Source organism: Galleria mellonella, unplaced genomic scaffold (assembly GCF_026898425.1).
Source record: "Galleria mellonella isolate WM207_F2 unplaced genomic scaffold, CSIRO_AGI_GalMel_v1 utg63, whole genome shotgun sequence".
Classification (NCBI taxonomy): Eukaryota; Metazoa; Arthropoda; class Insecta; order Lepidoptera; family Pyralidae; genus Galleria; species Galleria mellonella.
The window spans coordinates 6983250-7002746 of NW_026442130.1; the positions used below are offsets into that span (position 1 = coordinate 6983250).

The 19497-nt window shown below is 31.5% G+C and overlaps 1 protein-coding gene across 2 annotated transcripts in view; it reads right to left on the minus strand.

Moving 5' to 3' along the window:
- The window catches only part of LOC113521822 (G-protein coupled receptor dmsr-1-like), a 45746-nt gene extending 43405 nt beyond the window's left edge, over nt 1-2341 (minus strand). For both annotated transcript variants that reach the window (XM_031909991.2, XM_031909990.2), the window contains exon 1: nt 2096-2341. The gene's annotated coding sequence lies outside the window, so the exon portion shown is untranslated. The remainder of the gene's footprint in view (nt 1-2095) is intronic.
- Nucleotides 2342-19497: the final 17156 nt, after the last annotated feature.

A 19497-nucleotide genomic window follows, 5' to 3' on the forward strand; every position in this document is an offset into this window, starting at 1 on the left:
TATCCAAGAATACCTAATGCCTTTCACGAAAATGGGCTAGATTTTATATTTTACTTAGCTTTAAAGAATTATTATAAAAATACATTAATAGACCTATGCCCGATAGACCAACGTTAATGTGTTAATATGGTATGGTAAGTTTGTATTCGTATTCTACAAAAAAGCTTCTAACTTGATATAGTTTGTATGTACCATATTACTACCAAAAATTTTCTTTACGTTAAGAAAACAATGATGCAAAATCAATTTAAAAATACAAAAAGAACAAAGTCAAATTAAGAACTTTCTACTTTTTAAAGATTGAATTGATAAAAGATAACAAACATGCGACCTATTTGCAATAGTTAATTTTAAACTTTCACGTTATTTTCATATACATAATTTAAATACACATTCGGGACTTTACACGATGAATAAACCTTTGTAGGTAAATAGTACTTTATATAGTTTTTTTATAGCCGACGTTTCGACGTGGATTTCACCACGTCGTGGTTACGTCAGGACCAGTGACAAGACAGGCCACGTCGAAACGTCGGCAATAAAAAAAGGTATGTAGGTTTTTTTTTATCGCGATAAGTCCCGATTGTGTATTTAAACTATATATAAACAACCCGAAAGTTTAATAATTTTAAACAACAATCTAATTAAAAACTATTGCAAACATACGACCATCTACATGATGGCCAGTGGTAAATGTCGTAACGTCCTAATGATAAATAGTAAATAGTATCGCCTAAAGATATGTGTAAACACCTGGCCTTCCCAGATGCCGATAATACACTGTCACTCCTCAGAAATATGGTATTTATAACCTTTGTGTCAATGATTACATTCTTACCCTCTAAACCGATACACATATATCGCATGCGTTGTTGGTTGTTGTTACACACGTATATTTTACTCCGTAAAAAACAACTTTAATCATGAACATGGGTTCATATATGTATATATGCTAAAAGACAAGATCTTTCATTGACACATTACTTTAAAAATAATAGACACTGCCCATCACTAATTCTGTATATTCATATACAGAAATGGCGACATAATTTAGCCACAAAAAAACGGACTAATAAAGAACCTCCTTCTAATAAAAGATCCTAAAACATGTAATTACACAACACTGATTAACCTGGAAGATACATCTTCTATCTTCGAACTTGAAAAAGCAAATTACCAAACTCTTATTGTCATTATTGATTAACTACGATCTTTAATAAAAAAACAATGGCCGAAATTCTCTTGAGGAATTTTTGGGGGCGTCGATAGTTGGAGTGGTATTTTTTTTATATATCAATATATATAAGTATCCCCTCACAGAGTGGATAGTAGGTAGATAATTACATTGATCGCTAGCCCTTTTGATCTTTAGTTTTGAAATAAAACGTGGGTGCGAAAAAGAAACATTAAATACACCTTCGGAAAGGACGTTAAACCTTTAATCTCAATTATTATTAAATATATATTATAAAATACGCTATACTTACTTTATGACAATATTTTTACATGAAAAGCATTTGAAGACTCTATATTGACCTCACGGGCACCGAGTATTTATTTTTTACAATATTATTCTAATATTCACATTTTTAATTTGCCATGTAATAAGAACTACTAGGTACTTACTTTTTTCTGCATCTTAAATAATATAAAAATAAATAAATATTCCTCACTATTGTAACCCTTGATGTAACTAGAAGGTAACTAGAAGCAGTCGACGACTGTCTCGGTGTAGTGAATGTACGTAACATCTAATTTGAAAACCAATAGAATAAACTGTTACCAGAAAAACTAACGTGTTTTACGGGGTGATGACATTCGTAACGATGTTTCTTTTCATGAAAATTGCTAAATTATCGTTAGATTGGACATAAAATCTGACGTTACCTCGCATAATAATCATATCTGCAGGTAATATAAAAGTCGTTGAGCTATAAAATAAATGTTAAGTCAAGCAATATAAATCAGAATTGAAAAAAAATTAAATGTTATCTTATGAATTAGTATCTATTATTTTTATGCGTTTATACTCGTTTACTAAATTAACTGTATTCATAAATTGACGTAAAAATATATAAAAATTATCTATACTTACGATAATCAACTTTTTAAAGTTTATAATTATTCACCGTTGTTTATACATCACAAATGAACTGTTATACTTATTGAAACGATGTTATTAATAATATTTAATTTCTCTATCTTCCAGATCACTGGTTCGAGTTCAGATTAGTTCAATTCAATTTTACGTTCAATTTGTCACCATTAGTGTACCGATTACACGCTTGCATTAGAACGAATAAAACCCACTCGCGACCGCCACGACTTGCTCGCAGGCGATTTCAGTTGCGACTGAAGGAACATTACAATCAACTTCTATAACGCTTTATCTCAGGTAAAAAAAAACTATTACACCTGCTACTGTACATCAACAATAAACTTACCACTGTACTGTGGCTTTCAAGCTGCACTTTAGACTCGCATTTCTATATGAAAACATTGTATAATCTCATAAATCTTAAGATGCAATGCTAATTGCTGTTGCAATGTATTATAACATGATGTATGTATGTGTTTTTTATGAAATTTCAGGTCTATTAATAAATATAAAAAATTATAATCACATTTAATTGTTTAAAAAAAATTTTAATTTCATCGTATTTTTTTTATATAATTGAGGTCAGTTTCTGTAAATCATTTTTAAGCAAGTACTTATTTACAATATTAATAAGGTAATGATTGTTTGTAAATAATATATATTAAGAATATTATTAACACTATATTATATTGTTTGTTGTGACTAAAAAAAATCGAAACTGTTAATTTTATATTACGTGTGTTTAGTTTAAAAATCTTGAAGAACAATTATAATTAATTTAAATAAAAGGAAAAAATAAGAATACTTTAATTTAATTAATATTTTTTTTTAATGAATGATAATTACAATTTATTGTATTTATTATTTTTGTAAATGCTTAAATAAAATGTAAATAAATAAATAATTTCCAAGTTGAATAAATGTAATTAATTAGAATGTCATTGCTCTCATGTTCTTTCTCATTGGAAAATACGGTAACTGTATACGTCATCAAAACTTAATACCTAGCTGCAGGTTCACAGGTAGGTAAGTACAATAAACATTAGGTAGACATTTTTTCCTGTTGACTGTTTAATAATCCGTATGTAATTTGATCAAGTAAACTACATACATGGAAGACAGTTAAATTTTTTCATATATGTATATTGTATATAGAATAATTTTCTTAAACAAATTGCAAATCACAGACAAATAAAGTAGAAGCAATATTATTCAAACAAAGGATGATAAAAAGTAGCATAAAACATATTTCTTTATATATTTTTCAACATTTTCTGGGAAGATAATCAACGGAGGCGTACCTATTTGAAGATCTCAAAATCTTCAATTATTTTTCCTTAGATTATTCAGTAAGTACATGCTACAAGCGCTGCCTGCGACTTCGTTCGCATAATCGGGAAATTTCTTGACCGGTATTAAATATAGTTTAATTTTTTTTTATAACACAAGGGGCAAACAGACTTGTGTCTATGTAATATTTTACAATTGGTTAAGTTAATATAATGTCATGAAGTATCAAACAAACACACATTAATATCCTACTGATTAATAATATTACTAGTTTTTACCTGCGATTTCATCCGCATATGTTTACTGACCGGGTTAAAAAGTAACCTATACCCTTCTCCATCCCACATAATACGTGTATATCTAACCTTATAGTGACTAATTAAGCCGTTAAAGTGTTGTACCTTACAGCAAACACTAACGAACAAACAAACTCTCTTTCACAATTATAATATTAATAAGAATGTTACTCGCTAACTATGACTTTTTCATATAAATTAGAATAATAATAGGTATCTTACTCGTTAATATAAGATATAATCTATTTGCATACAAAATTTCATTGAAAATCCATTCATCTATTACAACATAATTTAATAACAAATAGGTATCCTAACACCTTTACTAACTTGCAGAATTATAAGTAAGGATAATCCGGTGATAAGTAACAAAATATTCTTCAGGGAGGTTATTACGCAATAACATGTTTTCGTGTAATGGTAACACGGGAAAACAAAATATTATTCTTGGAAAGCTCAAATCCATATATGTATAAATGAAAGAAAAACAAAAGATGAGTACAATGCAATAATTTTGCTGAATGTATCTCCGAAACAATGCCGCTGTCGACGTAATTGAAAAATAATCATTAACCAACTTCTTTCAAAATTTTTCATTAAAAAATACCTGTATAATAAATAAATATTAATACATTTAAAATTTAATTAAATAAATTAAACTAAATAACAACTCTAAATGGACCTTTCACTTTATTTTGGGCAATAAAACATATCGCCATCATCCTCAGGAATGGCACTACATGAAGAGGCATCACAGTACATTACAGTACAGTATATTCTATGATGTCTGAGTATATATATCTACAGGTGACAGTTGCTGCTCTCTATTAAGTGGGCCGTTAGCTTTTGTTTCATTCTATAATAAAAATAAACTTTAAAATATATTTAATTATCCCAAACAATCTTTAATATAATCACTTTCTAATAATCAGCATCCTTTTTTTCATCAGAGTTACGGGTTTTCTTTTTGGCCAAATAGTTAAACATTCACGATTAATTCTTAAATAAATATACACAATTTTTTATTATTATCACATCAGTCATGAACTGTCTACTACTAAACATAAACCTCCCTCTATTGGGGTGTTGTGCCAGTAGTTGCCTTCCTTTAGTCCCCTCTTACGACACCCACAGGAAAGGAAGGACGCCATTCTATACCGGGACCAAACTCTAATTTAATATTGACTAATAGTTTCATTGTTTTAAGCAAGTACAAACTTATCATTCTACATACATACGTTATACACAAATAGCCACAATTTTCCATGAAACATGACAATGAAATTTCGAAGACTAAGAGATAGAGACAGATCCTTTCAGAATCACAGACATCACCATGCCACTTACTCGTGTTCTAATTTGCGCTTCCTAACGACTACAAATCGAAAACAAAAGCAACCAAACTTGTAGATAACTAAATTTCGACTCATTTGGTAAATAAACGGAAGTGGGACCTTTTTGCTGGTAGGCGGTAATGGTTTTAACGCAAATCTCACAATAGTTAAAGTGAAATCGGAATTAATGGTCACCGCACACAACACGTCTTTGTAATCTATGGATTTTGTGGGCCTTGCGGATTTCGTAGCTCCAGTGGGAGTCGTTTTATGTCACCTCTTATACCACAATACTGTCGACGCGGCCCCGTTTCACAAAATTAAAGAAGCCACGGTCGTATTCATAGATTAAGAGTACCTAGGACGCCAAAGGATATCCCCGTATTGTGTATTGTTTTTTATACTAGGAAAGTTTGCCACCTTCGTACACAGCCCGCTACAAGCATACAGCCCGTCTGATGGTAAATGCAACACTAGACGTGACGCGCGGGGTATACTAAAAATCATTTTTTTTTTATTTTAATTTTATTTTCAAGGACCATTTAAGGCTTTTAAGTTTTTGTTTTTGTTTTCAAAAGTTCTTTATTTATCATAAGTGTTTACAAATATAATAAATTCCAGTGTACGTAAGCCTAGAATTTACAATCAGCCATAAATCGTTTGGCGAGTAATATACACTCCTTCAAACATTTAAAATAGAGATACAAGTATCTATAAATCTACACAACATAAAAAAACTTACATTACATGATGTAACTTATTGATTATAATCATAAAATAAACACAAAATGCACATATTTGTAAATTATGCATTATAACAAAAAAAAAAAAAATCATACAATTATTTTGGGAGGGTAGTTTGAACCCAAATAGTACCAAGTTGGTAACAGGTAGCAGTAAGTAAGTAAAGTAAGCAGGTAGGTACCAAGCGGCAGGTATCAGCAGTCATGACTGTCGAGAACTGTGCGAACAATAGAAACAGAAATGGTGCGTGCCATCTTAATCCTTACTTCAGTATGCAAAAAGAGTGATTACGGTCTGAAGTAAAATATTATTCGAAGTTTAGAAACCAGTGATGGGGCAATTTATATCTTTTATATTTATCGATAAAAGGTAAATTGCTGGTTCGTGTTATACAGATCCTATTAATTAGTGGATTGTTGTGTTTTATATTAGATTTAAGATAAAATTTTTTGGATAAGTTATAAATAAATTGTCTAATAGTAGGAAAACTAATTCGAGTGTGGAGCGTAATTAAATTAGTATAATATGGTGTATTAAAAGCCTGTTTAAGGACTTTATTTTGAACAGTTTGTAACTTTTCTATATTAGAAACACTAGTATTACACCATACCGGGCAAGCATAAGTTATACAGGGTCGAATTAAAGTTGAATATATATGTAATTTAGTGTGAGGGCTTAGAGGTGACCTACGTTTTAAAACGCGATTCAATGCATTAATAGCTGTAAATCCTTTGATACGTAAATCATGAATATGATCATTCCAATTTAATTTCTTTGTTAATTTTAAGCCTAGATATTTAACTGAAGAACTCCAAGGAATATCGACACCATTTATATTAAGTTGTCTTTTAGGAATTGTCTGTCTTCTTGTAAATAATATTGCTTCTGTTTTAGAAGCATTAATTTTGAGTTTCCAAGTTTTGAAAAATATAATGAGGAGATCGATTGAGAGTTGAAGTCTACTAATAACTAAGTCAAGGTCCCGGTCGGATGTAAATGAAACAGTATCATCAGCATAACAAGCTAAATTTGTACGCGTTTGTATGGGAATATCGTTTAAAAATAAAAGGAACAAATACGGGCCTAAATTAGAGCCCTGGGGAATCCCAGCAGGCATATGTTTTGCAGTAGATGTAAAGTTCAAGATGTGAACCCTAAAATAACGGTCAGTTAGATAAGATTGTATAATTTTTACTAACGGTAGTGGTATGCTATTAATAATAAGCTTATGTAGAAGTCCATTGTGCCAAACAGTATCGAAAGCTTTTTCTATGTCTAACAGAAACATACCTGTAGTATTATTTAAATTCAAATTATAAGAGATAATTTCAGTGACCCTAGCTAGCTGCTGAACGGTTGAATGTTTTTGGCGGAAGCCAAATTGTTCATTAATTAGTAAGTCCTCCGAAGCACGTGATAGACGATATAGTATGATAGACTCAAATACTTTACCTAAACAAGGTAACAAACTAATGGGTCGATAATTTTCAGGGCAACTGGTGTCTTTACCATGTTTAGGTATACCAATAATTTTTGCCGTTTTCCATTGAGATGGAAAGTAACCAAGAGCTAAGCAGCCGTTAAAAATCTTTGTCAAGAGAACAATGCACTTTTGTGAGAGATTTTTTATTAATATATTTGGTATATCATCCGGACCCGGCGATTTACGCGTCTTAAGCTTAGAAACACGTTTACGCACTTCTGATGGGCGTACTAGTGACTGAAAGCTATCAATTCTGTATTGATTCAGTACGGATAATGATTTAGTAACTTCGCTATCCATGTTACTATTCCAATCAAGCGTTAGTGACATATTAGAGGAGAATGCATCAGACATAACCTTACATTTATGCTCAGTGTCGGTTATTAAAGATCCATCATTCAATCTTAATGTAGGAATGGGTAGATCTAAAGTACACTTCTCCTGCTTAACAAGACGCCACAAGTCGCTACTGGGATTATCTACCTTTTTAAGTTTATTTGACCAAACATTATCGTTATACTCCGTAAGAGAATACTTAATTAAGAACTTGAGATGATTTATTTCACTATTAATCTTTTTGCGGTTCGTCGGGTCTTTAATTTTCAATGCCTGTCTACGGAGACGATTTTTCGCCTGGATTAGACGTTTGATACGCCGGGGTAAACTTTTATTAAGATCTGGATTTGTAATTGGAACTGTATCATCTCTCGCCTTTATTATAACATCTTGAAGATGTTTTATATTACAATCAATTTCATCTTTAGTGCGAAAGATACAGTTATTTAAAGTTATGTTGTTATCTAAGTACTGACGGAAACTCTTCCAATCAGCCTGAGAATAAATAAATTTCCTACTTACAATTCGGTTAACAGAGAAGTTTATATCAAAATATACAGGGAGGTGATTTGAAGAGAGAGCAAAAATAGTGCAGACATTATTGATATTATGGACGTTTTTACTCAAGATTAGATCAGGAGTAGACGGAGTCAACTCCGCTCGATAATGAATAAGAGTTGGTGCAGTGGGAGCATGGACTATGAAGTCACTTTGTGTCATAAGATCAAACAACCTTATACCATGTCTATTAACAGGACCAGAACACCAACAGTTATGCTTAGCATTAAAATCACCTGCCAATATAACTTTAGTACCTGAATTCAGTAGTAAGTTAATGTCTGCTGTTAACAGTTCGAGATTGGGTGATTGATAGACTGAGTAAACTAATAGTTTACCGTTTGGATAATTTATGGAAATACCGATAGCTTCTAGATTTATCGTATTTATTTGAGGTAGTAAACTATGTTCAATATTTCTTCTAACTAATATTGCTACACCTTGTCCTTTACCACTATTCCGTTTATCAAGACGATAACAATAAAAGCCCTTAATATTAAAAGAGGCACGTTCAGACAATCTAGTTTCGCACAGCGCGACTATGTCAATATCGAGATCGCTTACCACTAAGTCTGCAAGTTCCTGTCGCTTACTACGGACACCGTCTGCATTCCAATAAAGTACTTTGACTTTTTTAGACATATTGACCTAAATGTGACAAAATCAGTATAATTTTATCTGTCATCGTTTCACAGCTATTAAATTCTTGTTTAATAGACTTTATTATTTTTAATATATTTAAAATTTCCTTTGTGGTGGAATCTAGCATCTGATTTTGTACAGGATTTTTGGGTTGAGTCTTCTCTTTATTTTCAGTAAATACTGATGGCGTTATTAGACGATCAATCAGGTTGAAGTGATGAGACATTGGTTGAAGATTTAACTCTCTTAACTTTGGTTGATGCACTGATTTAACTGATTCACGCTTATTTTGAATTCGATCTATATATTTAAGACGAGCTTCACACTGGGAATAGTTAGCCGGGTGTTCTTTATGGCAGTTACAACATTTAGGTGGACACTCTTTATTTTTATTAGGGCATTCAGAGCTTGTATGTGATTCAGTACATTTAACGCATCGTACTGGCTTATTACAGTTGCGGCTTGCATGACCAAAACCTTGACAACGGAAACACTGCGTACCTAATTTCTTGTTTGGTTTATAGTGTTGAATTTCAACTACACAATTACAAAGGTATTTAATCTGCCGGAATTTGCTCATATCAGTTCCAGTAGGCAATTGAACTAGAATAGGCGGACACTGTACTGGCTTAGCAGTTTTAATAACAGAAACCGTAGCACCAGCGAATCCGGCCTCTTCCAAGTCTTTCGTAATATTTTCTACAGTATCAGCAGGTAATCCTTTGATGACAGCTCTAGGAAGTCTCTCATCCTTTCTAGTAAATGTATGAAAGGATATTCCATCTTTTAACAGTCCTTCTTTTATGTGTTGGTGAGCTTGGATCGAGTGACAGTGAATATTCACCCTATTCTTACCCTTGTAAAGCAGGTGAAAACGTTGATCAAATTTTTGAATTAATGTTGATATTGAGCTGTGTGTCCACTTGGACGATAATTCCATAATAATTGGTGGGATATGACCATATGTCTTTTTCTTAGTACTTGATTTTCTTGGAGTATCTGTCGTTTCTTCACTACTATCCACTGTAAGTTTTCCAAAGCGGTTGGAGACAGATGTAGTAGCATTCTGTGAGAATACTCTTGAAAGAGCAGTTCGTTTTGGTTGTTGCCAATCTTCATCTTCCCGCAGCCTCTTCCCAACTAGGTTCGGAGTTGAAGGAGAACGTGTAATAAATTTATCCATATTTATCGATATAGACAAAATGTTTGTCCATCACTAGTATACAAATAAATGCAATAGATTTATTATGAAAAAAAAGAAAACGAAACGTGCGCTTACACTGACTGCAAACGAGCGAGTGAGAAAGGCTTTTAAGTGAATTTGTCATGAGAAGTCCCAATACAGAGTTTATTAGAATTGTAATAAATAAATAATATTTAATAATTAAAAAAATATTAAAACTTAAAAACGCAAGAACTTATGTTGAATATATTTCTTGACTAAGTATTTAACTTACGGTAGACTTATACAAGTACTCGTACCGTAGAATGTAGAATATTATAAACAACAATAATTTGTGCGGTGTACAAATATCGCTGGAATATTTATAACAGCATCCAGATGGAGTGCTGTTTGAAGTTTCATTTTGAAATACTTGAACGAAGCAATAGACTGTAAAGCTTACGCAGTAAACGCTTTTATATATACTGCAACTGCATGACCCAAGTCATGCGATTTATACCATTATCATCATGCATCCAATTTTTTTTAATACCTACACCGTATTGTACTAATAAAAGTCTCGTGTAACTGTCGCAAATGACTTTAGTATATAATCCAGAGCTATTTACAAAGATTGCTAAAAATTTAATTAGAACATAATCTATTTCACAGTGAAAAACGTACACGCTCACTCTGTCCTTGTATAAGTTCTTGTTGAGTTAGTTAAATAACTTGGTTCTACCTGACAGGTTTACACGTACATTGTAGTAATCAAATAGAACCGAGTGCAGTTCCAAAACCGGTTAAAACTCATATGAATCTCTTCCCAACTCCAAACTGTATTTAAATTGCAGCGGTATATACATAAAATATATTAAAAACTTTAGTTATACATATGGATAAACATTACATTTGCAACGCAGCAACTTCAATGCATATTAACATAAAAGTTTGCACCATAAAAAGAACAACTGCAATCGTAACAATATGAATTTGAAACCAATATGGGAGCATCGTTTTCAAAAATACTTATCAAAAACTTTTCAGAATTGGCAAAAAATATCACAAAACATACACGAAAAAATACAGGTGAGTTAAGAATCTTCTCCTTTTTTAATAGAATATAATAGAATAAATTTTTCATCAAACAGACTTGTTTACAAGCTCTTATAAATCGTAATTTTTTTATTATTTTACTGCTGAGTTCGGAATGTTATCTGCTGAGAAGAACCCGCAAGAAACTCAACAGTTACTCTCTTTAAGTTATTATATACAAAATAATTTGACATTTGTATGGATACTGTGACTCTAATTAGCATTAAGTTCTATTTATATGTATTATTAAATGATAAATAAACAAGCAAACATGAGCAAACCAACCCCCACTTGCCGCACTCGTTCACAAATATGACGGACGAGCGAGCCACTATTGCACTCAGCCATATTTTAGGGAGCTCAACGACTAAATATATGATTTACTAATTGTACACGCCACTGTGATAGTTACAGGTTCGTAAGCATTAATTTACGATGAACGTCGTACTAAATTGTTACTACTGCAATATTCAGTAATTACATGATTTTGACATGTCTACTCAAAGATATTACACATTTCAAAATTAATTTACATTAAGCACTATTTATTATTGAAATATTCATAAAAAATATCCAAACACTATAGCTACAGTTTTACCATTTTGCTGATTTATTATTGAAATATTACTAGCGATCTGCACCGGCTCCGCATGGTTTTTTTTTTAATAAAATGCAACCTATGTTACTTGCTAATAACGTTGCTTTCCACAAGTGAAAAAAAAATTTTGCCATTACTAACAAATCAGAGCTTTCCTCTTTATTAATATTATTCATAATATCCAGACAGTTTCCCAATATCAGAAGAAAATATGAAACTAACGAAGCAAATCAATTTACCAGACTTTATTAATGTCTTTCACTCGCCGTATAGAGTAATAAGTATGTATTGTATCTATCTACAAAACGACGACCGGCGTAAATGCATTGTATCATTAGCATTAAATCTTAATGGAGCACGACCAAAGTGTATGACAGTAGGTGCAGGGTCAGCTAGGGTAGTCCAAGGGTCAAAGCCGCGAGATGATTATTAGGCGGATCAAATAATAAGTAGAATTCGACCAAGACTGAAACAGTAGATATGGCGTTCCTAAATACTCCACCCGGAAGTCACTTATTTTAGCCACAGGATATTTAGCATTAGGCTCAAATGTTGATATCTAAATTAACAATTTGTACAAAAATCAATATTATTGTGTATCTCTTAATGCAAATAAAAAGTTTATTTATTTATCAATCCTGTAGCAACATTCATAATAGCTAAAAAATAATGAAAATTAAATATTATTATATTTGTGAACAATGCACTTAATTATCAGTTGAACGATCTACTCGTATACATTTATTTATGATTACATACTTAAAAATTGTGTAAACGGGCGTCTAACAAGAAGTAGCTCTGCTAATGAGAATTATTGACCCTAGTAAAGCGTAAAAAATATCGCAATCTTTTTTAATCACGCAGTAGAATCTTAGTACGATATTTCTATAGGAATTATATAATTTATCTACAATAATTGTACTTATAAAGTAATATAAATAGCAAAGTTTGTCATGAAACATTGCCACATTAAGAAACCTGAGGAAAATGGTATCAAAGAAACTTATCTACTTACTTACTGTAAGATATAAAAATAGCTTTTTTTATTTTCAAATTTATTGGTGTCTACCGGCTTCGAAAACTATGCCAACTATTTGCTGTGCCAACCATTCATCAAAATGATTTACCAACTTACCAACAAAATACTACGCAGATTTGTAATGAATGAGCAAGTGGCATGACATTCTAATTGAATTACAGGGGAGCACCGGCTCCGTCGAACTGTTTGATTATCGGTCGTATTTTCGGTCAAATATTTGATTGATTTGCATCCACCGTGTAATGGTTGCTTTGTAATTGCTAACATAATTCATTAAGCCATAAGTCATTGGACTTAAAGTATTGAAATTTATGAATGTAATATAAATGATAGATAACAAACATGATCGTTTTAATATCAGAGAGAACAATATCAAAAAAATAAAAAAGGAAATAGAAAAATTATAATACCTATTCTGATGATCTATGTGTTCGATTCTTTGTGGAGCCAATTTAGAAAACGAACTTTTTTAAATTGATTCTGATCAGGGTGTTTCCCAGAATACTGTACCCCTAGATACTCAGTGCCTGGTTTCTCATAATATAAGGCAATTGGTGTTTTTGTTTTAACTACACTATTAATGTTTATTGTTATTATGTTATTGTGTATTGCTATTATTAATGTTTTTTTTTTTTTTTTACTTTCAGTGTGTATGGAAACAAAAGAATTCATCATCATACTGAGTAACATATCCGTGTATACAGTTGTACTTCTAAATATTCTGTACTTAGATATAAGAATACATAATTCGTGAACATTTCATTATCACGTCGAGTAAGCCACTAAATAGACATAATAAAGTTGTTCTTTGCAGTAAACAAAAATAATAAAACGACGCTCTATCCAGACACGACACGAATAATATAGCACTGCCATGAGATAAGTAATAAGATACTTAATTTGTATTAACAATCAGGAATAATGTATTCTGGAACAGCTAAGAAAAATTACACGTGAACGAAAAAATACCTACGTGCATAAATTACTATGAAGTTGTACCTTCAAAAATGGAGTGCCTACAAATAACACTGAACAACTGGAATATAAAACTATTATAACTCAAAGGTTTAAATTAAAAGAACATCGTACAAAATTGTTCTTGAATGTAGTGAACGGAAGAGTGCTTTTAACATGTTTATTAGTGACTGAGGAAATAAGTAGATTCCGGTAGCTTTTATTACAGTATCATTGGCACGTTTGATATAATTCCATCTTTAATGGAATATAAGGTAATATGTATTGAGCTACGGTTCCTCTTTACACTCCGAGAAGGGCACAGGTGGGGTTCGCCTCGATGCGAACTCCTTTGTGCCAACTTCTTGTCCGGGGGCTATTACCCCAAGTCTAGACTCTCTTATAATAATAACGAATGCGGAAAAAAATTCTAACACTAGAAAGCTCCACCCTCACACGAATACTAGTAGTGGATTATAATCTTTATTAAAAATTAATTAATTAATTATTAAAGATTAAGTCCTTGTAAACTTGAGGGTTTAACAGAAGATAAAGTCAAATGGGAGTCCGAGGTAGGTTGTCATGTCAATGTCATCAATAACGAGCATTGACATTCTTTTAATATTGTCCAGTATATTTACTACAATCAATATAATTATTGCCTATGTGCTAATCGTGACTTGAAGAGTTGGCGACTTTTATACAGAAAATATATAAACTGGTGAACTGCGAGTCGGGTTCGCGTATTTTGCACAACACATTATTTTTCATTGTTTCTTTTTATTATAAAAATTCTGTTACATTTTTTATTGCTTGCCATATACATTTCTAACTATATAAATATCTTATATAAAAGCCGTATCTCGCTTTTAATTACCAGTATACTACAATCCTTTCACTCACAGTAGCGTTCCAAGTTTAATATAATATTGCTAATTTCAAAATAAAAAAATCCAAAACAATATTTTACCTATTTTTTATTCATTATCCATAAAATATATAGTAGGTATGTATCTAATGACATAATAATCCTTACCACTATTTATCATGATTATAATAAATATTTGTATTTGTATACATGATAGATATTTAATATATAGGTTCTTAATATAATAAAAGCAATTAAAAACCAAAACAATATTTCTCTAAATTTATGTCTCTTTATTATAATGTTTGTTTTGATATCACCTAAAAACTACTGCACAAAATTAGATGCGGTATTCACAGTAATATTCCTAGAGTTCTAGCTTGAAAACTGATATATGTTTTGTATTAATATACCTTCTCGTCCTTACTGATACTATTAATGTGAAAGTGAATTTATTTGTTCATAACTTCCTAGCGCCTTAATAGGTCAACCGAGCATCATGAAATTTGGTATACCTGGTATTTGAGATGGAAAAGACATAGGGTGAATTTTACCCGGTTAATCAAAATATCCCGGTCACGTGGACGAAGTCCAGAATAAAGACTAATTAACTGTATAATAATTAACTAATAATTAAAAGGAGGTCGTATACAGTTCTGTAATATGTACTCGTATATATAAAGGGCATCAAAGAGATTGTATTAGTTGATCCCAACGTCAACAAAGTAACAGGGTAAAGGATTAGAAACAGTACAAACCTCAAGCAGAAGGTTGCATTGAAATTTTGACAGGACGTCTACCAAGTCAGCAAGTAAATTATATAGTGATGTAAGTTTGTTTATACATCTATAATATACTGAAAGAAAGTGAAATTTCCAGAACCGGAGTGTAGATATTAGACAAGTACCTATAAGGCAAGCAAGCTATAAATTATGGTTATAATAAAGGCCTTTGATATCATCTATTTTTCTCTGCTTACCCCGCAAAAGATTTCATATAAATACATTACATACTTATAGGTACACTAGAGTTTTTTCTTAAAAATATAATAAAATTTTAACTAAAAGATGTCTGTACTTGCCGTGTGGTCACGGCATAAAATAGGCCACCCCTTCCTTTCCTGTGGGTGTCGTAAGAAACGACTAAGGGAGAGCGAGAGATGGGCAACAGCGTCCCTCTTAAAACATCTCTAAAGCCCTGACTGCGGTTGCCAATTCGCCCGCCAAGCATGGCAACTGCTGGCAAAACCTGCCCAAGGGAGAGACTTATGTTCATCAATGGACAGTTAAAGGCTAATATGAGTTCTTTACATTGAAAATTATTAAAAAAGAATTATTTAAATAAGACCAATAAAGGCTAAACCAATGTCTTACGATTTTTGTCTGTCTGTCTCTCTAACTGATAATTATCAGTTCTTATCAGGAGTCAGTATCATTCCGGCATCATCCAAAAGCTACTACACCAAATTACACATGGTTTTGACAGTTGCGTTAATGAAAATCTATCAAAATGTAATGTTTTATCTTAATACGCCATCTAAAAGTGGTTTACTTCATTACTTTTTCCTACTTCTGAAACCACGAATACGAAATAGTGGACAAAAAGCCAGTATTTTATATAATTAAATCTAAGAGTAATATTTATATTTGATCGAAACCGGTTTTTAAGTTAATGTAAGAGTGCCACATTTAGATTAGAAAACCACGTTTTAGTTATTCCTTTAGTGGTACCCCGACAAAGAAAATAATAATATAAAAATAAAAACTCACTAGGTAATAAATGAAGCGTAAAGTCAACATTTATTTGATGAAACTGGCAGACATTGTTTACTTTATAGAATAAGATTGACATAGCTGATTGATTCGATGCCAAATTCGACCTCATTTTACAAACTAAATCGATTATAACAAATATGAAGTAAATAAAACGAACACAATTTTTGGAAAAAAAAATATACAAATACACTTATGATTTGTGTGAAAAAATATAAATATGATCGCTAGTCAGTACCGATGTTTTTGTAGCAATCATACAATCTCTTCAGAAAATCCTAAAAAGGGCCAATTAGATTATATTGTTATCGTGTTCTTATTTTCAATAATCTTCCTTTTCATCTATATCTTACTAATGTAATAAAGAAAAAAAATTTGATTGTTTGTTTATACCTTTGATTATATAGATAGAGCATCGAACTTCAAAAACAGGCCAACTTTTTGTCAGTCAATTGTCAAATTAGCTGACTCATTTTTTTTATTAATGTTCTATATACTTACGCACACAATATATCTTGACGTATCTATATTTAATTATTTAATAAATAGAATTAGTTTTCACGTATTAAAAAGTGTAGAATTTATAAGACAAAACAAATATAGAAGTTAATAACAATATAATTGTTGTTTTTTATTAGATTATATAGTTTTATTAGATTATAATAGAGCGAGATATTCCATGCCTAGTCCCGATATGGTTTATCCAACCCTGCGTAAAAATAAAATTCTATGAAATTCAAATACGCTTAAAACTTATACACACACAACCTTATTTCTGTTGGCAGTTCACACTGCTAAATTTCGTAAAAGTAAAATGTAGAAATATTTGAAAATTGAAATGCGACTGAATATTGCAACGTCAAATCCACTACAAAATAAAAAACAAGCGCACTGGAAGCAATTTATTGTAGACGGAAATTTCGATGATAAAGTTTATTTTTCTCGAATAAAAAAAGTATAATATAATAGAATACTACTATCGATCTACTGTTAAATTATTATATGTCAAATGCAGTAACAAAAACGCACACTTATGCACTGCGATTAATAAACAATCAACGGCATTGTTTTGAAAATTTACAATATTTATTTTCCCTTTTGAGAAACAAGGTTCCTGAATCTTAATCATATTCATCTCTTCTACGGAGCTGATGACACCTATTCCGCGAGAATGTTTAAAAACATTAGTAGACGTCACAGTTTTCTACTCCATACTAATTCATAGGTGCCTACTCCTGTCTACTCTTACATCTTTATAGCATAAATTTTCTGAGACATCAATTTAAGAAAAAAGTACTTATATTTTTATGCAACTTAGAATGGCAAACAAGCTGACGGCCCACCTTACTTACAGTAACTTTAAACATAGAAAATTATCTAATATAGTAAAATATCTAAGTAATTTGATGTTTGCTTTTAAATTATACGTAGATCTGATCTAAGTTTTGCGTATAGATACATATAGATTTATCTACAGACTGTAATAAGATAAATATTCAAGTATAACAGGAAAATACGGTGTACTAAGTATCCAGTAATTTATAAAAACCAAAAGACGCTGTAAATCTTTTAGATGTTTTATTTTATTATTTCTCTGAGAGCATTTTCTCGCTCATTTATATCTAATTGCGTTAAAGTCAAAATGTGAAATAAAACAAGAACCAAGTACCTATTTAATCAAATTGCAAACCTCTTGGGCCCTGTACCTTGCCTTCCCTAATTTTTTTATCAGTATAATTATCACAGATTTATAGACGTTGCTGGAAAGGTGAATGCCAGTGGAATCTTAATGTTTATCCATCGGTTCTGTTTTCTAACATCTTTTTTTACTTTAAGTTAGGAATCAAGTGATAATAACTACAATTTTGCTTACACCAACTCCTAAGTGTTAAATTTAGTTCGTAAGAACCTCAAAACAGAAAACACTAACAAACAAATAAACGATTTCACAAAAGGGCATAGAAAGGACGTTATTTCTACTATTTAATTATTGTTAATTTACATTTGTCATAAATGTCTCAAAGTGTTTATCTATCTATTTACAATATTATAAGTACTTTAATACTATGTAGTGTAAAGTATCTTAGAATCTGTGCAACTACAAGAATATTAACATATAATTAGCAAAACCCAATTACCTTAAACCCGATTTCTAAATGAATTCGAATCAAAGTTGTTGAAGGCCCATAACATACATGAAATCGCCTCATAATATAAAAGAAAGTCGCTATCGCTGTCTGTCCATCCCTATGTATGCTTAAATCTTTAAAACTACGCAACGGATTTTGAAGAGGTTTTTTTTTTTTTTTAATAGATAGAGTGATTCAAAAGGAAGGTTTATATGTATAATACATGCATAATAGAGAAACACTGATAATTTTAGAGATTTCTAATAGGCCGGCAGCGCTATTTAGCTAGCTAACATTGCACCCATGCGAAGCTGGGGCGGGTTGCTAGTATAAACTAAAAGGAAAATCTGTTCTTATGAAGTCGAATGGCATGCCTCTCTTCATCACAATAATAAACTTTTTTTTACAAATAATCTTACACGACCGAGTTTTACCTACATAGAAAATATCATTTTTAAAACACTAGCAAGTTCATCTGTTTGTCGCATAATTCTGTCATTAAATATATGTCGTGCTCATATATTTAATGTAAAGTATATCTATGATCTCTCACAGAGTAGCGCTATATTTTTAATAGTTGCATGCCGCGGCTTCACCCGCAAGAACCATTACATAAAATATTATATCTGCTAAGGTAGGGTATTATAACCGTGTACCAAATTTCATTCAAATCCATTCCATAGCTTTTGCATGAAACATTATCCATCAATCATTACGAATATCATTGCGTTTATTATATAAATAGGCTTGACCATGTTATCTAAACAAACTTATTTGACGATATAAAGATGTAAGTCTCCATAAGGGGACGTTCAAATAATACGTAACGCAATGTTTGAAGATTTTGACCCTCCCACCCCAGTAACGCCCGCTAAAATTTTTCTACTTAAATGTTACATAAAACCCAAGTGACCAGAGGGCAACTTTGTACAAAAGTCGTTTGCTTGGGCACCTCTGTCCCATTCGTATTTCTGCCGTGAAGCTGTTGTTTGCATGGTGGAATATGGCAATGAATTTACAGGGTAGAGAGGAATAATACCAGAGTTCTCAGGAATGTCAATGCATGAGGGGTATCATGGGCGAAACAGTATACTCTGTT